General features: G+C 37.5%; 1 pseudogene; it reads left to right on the forward strand.

Moving 5' to 3' along the window:
* Nucleotides 1–717: 717 nt before the first annotated feature.
* On the forward strand, nucleotides 718–817 carry LOC113314540 (annotated as a pseudogene).
* Nucleotides 818–4342: the final 3525 nt, after the last annotated feature.

A 4342-nucleotide genomic window follows, 5' to 3' on the forward strand; every position in this document is an offset into this window, starting at 1 on the left:
ATTTGACCGACTTGAAGTTCTAACTTAGCAAGAGTTTGAGCATTAGTTTGAAAGTTCTGCTTGGTTTCCTGTTGAAAACTAACTTGGCTCTTTACTAACATGTCCTGGCTTTGTGCTAACATATCCTGGCTCTTTCTTAATATACTAAGAGATTCCTCTAAGCTCGTCATTATATTCTCTAAAGAGTTCTGAAACTGACCTGAAGAGTTCTTATCTGAACCAAAACCTGGGGGAGCATTAGAATTACTAAACTGACCTTGACTCTGGCTTTTAGACCACGAAAGGTTCGGATGGTTTCTCCAACCAGGATTATAGGTTTCTGAATATGGGTCAAACTTCTGACGGTTATCGAATCTAGTGTTATTATAGAGAGCATTGGCTTGCTCTTCATTATTATGGCCTTCCCAAAAAGGCTCTAATCTACCACTAGTGTGACCCACTTCTAAAGCTTCTAACCTTTTCGCTATAGCAACAATTTTGGCATCTGATTCAAAGTTTCCTTCTACCCTATTAATGTTTCCTCTGCCTAGAAGAATTGTTTTCTGGGGTCCCCTATTACTTTCCCATTGTTGGGTCTTTTCGGCGATTTCATGCAAATATGTCATCGCATCATCAACTGTTTGGTTTTCAAACCCACTTGTACACATAGATTCTACTGTGGTTATAGTAGGATAATCTAAACCCTCATAAATGATCCGAACTAACCTAACCTTTTCTAAACCATGATGAGGACATTGGGCTAATATATCATTGAACCTTTCCAAATACCTATACAAGGATTCTCCCTCCTGTTGAGAAAATGTGCAGATTTGCGTCCTAATAGACGATGTTTTGTGCCTAGGGAAAAACTTGTTCAAAAAGGCAGATGTAAGTTGTTCATATGTTTCAATTGATCCGGAAGGCAAACTATATAGCCACGATTTGGCTTTATCTTTCAAGGAAAAGGGGAATAACCTGAGTTTCAATGCATCATCATCAAGGTTTCTAATTTTTAGGGTACTAAAAATTTCCTCAAAGTCCCTAACATGGAAATAGGGGTTTTCATTTTCTTTCCCTAAAAATATTGGGAGCAACTGTAAGGTTCCAGGCTTAAGTTCATAATTTGCTTCAGTTTCAGATAACCTGATACACGAGGGACGAGTAGTCCTAGTAGGGTTCAACAAAGCTTTCAAAGTTGCCATTTCTGGCACTATTGGAATATCAGGGATTTTCTCCTCAAACGGACGCTCAAAAACGGAATCTTCAAGAATCGGGCTTTCTAAATTGAGGTAATCGAGACGCTTAGAACTATTAGGTTTCTCTTTAACAACTCTACCTAGGGCGTCTCTTTTACGTTCAGTCATGCAAAAGAATAAGGTGGAGAATTCTATGCAATCACAAAACAAGGCTGAATCAACCAAATCAAACCTATTGATTTCTAGAAAACAAAAAGCATGATGGCTCCACTTAGATTGTTTCTAGACCAGCTTCTATTCTTTCGAAAAGGAACTCGTTACAATCTGAGCAAACCCCTCTGGAATCAATCCGAGTCAAAGTAAGTTTAATAGAGGCGAGGGAAGATCGATGGAGCTTTGATACCCAAGGCCTCACCGGTATTACAAGGCGGCGCAGTCACGCATTCAACTCACAGAAACCATCATGAACTTCGAAGTATGCTCAAAAGAGTAACCAATATTTTTTGAACGACTTTTCCTATTAAGCTCGTTACCCTATAGGTCTCGTTCTAGTCAAAATATTAGTCTTAGGTTCGCGTTTGGTTTCGTTTTCCTAAGGCGGGCAAGAAGAGAACGGTGATGAAATCCGAACCCTTATCTTGTATGGTCAGTCCTTACTAGGAAATTAAAGCAGCCGTTTTCAAGTCCTCAGCATATATGCAACCGAAGGAATACAGTAAACCCGCTGACAGGAGATTCGCGGGTGTTTAGAATCTTACCTCCCGTTCCAGACGGGCGAAGAGCCGCTGAAGTCGACTCGGGCCACAACTCCTATGTCATGTACGAACCCGAGGGGCCGAGGCGATATCGTAATCGTCGTCCTTCTCTGCACACAATTTATATTTAAACTACCCTTCCGTAGGGTTTAAAAATAATGTCCCAAAGTTTAAAGTCCATAGGTGTCCAAAAAGAAAAGAAAAATTACAAAAATAATAAAACCTAATACATTTTTTTTGTTAATAAGGAAAAATAAACAAGAGCCTAAGAAATAAAATAACTAAAAGAAACTGTCTTCTTTTCCGTTCTTTTCGCTTTAATCTTTCGCTCCAAGTCTTTATGCTTTAAGATCTAGTCTTTACGAAATCACCAAACTCCTTGGCTCAATTTTCTTTATGATCCAAAACCTGTAAACAAAAGATAAATACCCAAAAAAGTAAAAAAGAACAAAAATAATAAAACTAAAAACAAAACCTAAAATAAATTTAAAACCCTAACCTAAACACAAATCCGCGTCGGCGGCGCCAAAAATTGATGTAGTTTTTATGTTGTTGTAAAAGTGGTAGTAAAGTTGTCGTTCACTCAAACTTGTGAAGATTCGATTTTAGATTCAAACTCAATAGAAAACTCAAGAAGTTGTTATCAAGATTATAAAAAGCACTGAGACTCAGGATTCCACCATTAACCAATTAAGCGATTTAATCTAATCAATATTCATGAAATTCTTTACGTTTAAAGTGATTCTAATTTATTGCCTCTTGTATTTTGAAGTAACAATTGTATACATCAAGCATGAAACATCAAAAGTCTTAAACTAAGCATGCTCCATCAAAATGGATCACAATCATTCAATAAAAATCAATTTTCCAATATTAGTTCCATGCAAATAATCGTAAAAGAAATTGCAAGAATTAATTAAAATAGAAATATACCACTTTTCATGGAACAATGGCTTCCTCCGTCGCCTCAGATAAGGGGTTTAGCTCCTCATGTTAATCACTTGCTCAAGATACATGTTTGTTGCTCAAAAGTTGATTAAATAGAAGAGAAGGTATGAAGCAGCGTGTTTGTAACAGTTGTAATTGTTACAAAATGCACTGTCACATAAAGCAGTGTTACAGAGAAATACTAACAGTAATAATTGTTGCAGACTGTTACAGTAACGATAGAAGGGAAGTGTTGTAGAACAACGATAGTTTTCTGCGACAGTTTCTGTGGGTTGATGTTCTTCGTATTCTTCCTTCTACACCAGCAGAAACGAATGTCTGTAACTCTCATTTTTGTCTCATGTGGTTCTCTAAACTACCCCAAACTGTTCGACAACCTTCTTGGGACTCCCAGCAACTTATATATAGCCAACAGAGCGATTTAATCTCCCCAAAACTCCTGGAAATCTCTTTTTTCTTTCCTTGGAAGTTACGGCAATAATCTCTTCTCTAAATCGTTCCACGCGTTTCTGAGATTTCCCGAGTGTCTCAAACTCTTCCTTACATAGATATGTATCTTTGGAAAGAGTTTTAGGTCTTTAGTCTCTCTAGAACTTCTAAAAATAAGCTCAATAAGGTCCGTGTAAAAATACTTTCCCTGTTTAACTCCAACTCGGTTTCTAGCCAATTTGGGTGCAATTAAAAGACTTCACCAGGCCTGTTTAGGCCTAGGGAGTAAACCCAATCAATTTCAGCCATTGAATCGCTCTGGTACTCGATCGAATCATCACCCAAAAATCATGCACACGTGATGAACATTTTCCTGCCAATTTTGTTTTCAAACGGAGAAGATGACCTCCCCTTATCCAATTCTGGTCTCCCTTTAGCAGATGCCTGGAAATGGGTCACCCTTAGTAATTAGGTTACCCCTTATCCAAAGTGAGAGTCCGTATAGTAATTTTCTCCCACGAGCGCAAAAACCACTTTTTTAGCCAATTTCGCCGCAAAAGCTTATTTCTCCAAAAGTACCTACAGGGACATAAAAAGTCATAATAAATATAAAATCGAGCACTAATAATATATACAATTAAGATTATATAAGACACAAAAATGTGCCTATCATTCGGTTACTACGAAAGTTCGGTGATATCCTTATTTTGCGAAGGAACCGAACTTATGGACTTCTGTTGTTCTAATACAAGGAGTTCGGTTAAAAGTATTTTTTACGAATCAACCGAACTCTATTGGATAAGTTCGGTTACTTTGTAGTTTTAAAATTTTTTGCGAAAAACCGAACTCTATTGGCTAAGTTCGGTTATTTTGGAACTCAAGATAGTGGCCACAACAACACAGTTCAGTTAGACTGGATTTTTTTCTTTCGGTTCTAAGGGTGGAGTTCGGTTACTTTGTAGTTTTAGAATTTTTTGCGAAACAACCGAACAGAGAGTTCAGTGACTTAGTTTTAAATCCAATAGCACCGAACTG

This window comes from Papaver somniferum, chromosome 9 (genome assembly GCF_003573695.1).
Source record: "Papaver somniferum cultivar HN1 chromosome 9, ASM357369v1, whole genome shotgun sequence".
In the NCBI taxonomy this organism is placed as follows: Eukaryota; Viridiplantae; Streptophyta; class Magnoliopsida; order Ranunculales; family Papaveraceae; genus Papaver; species Papaver somniferum.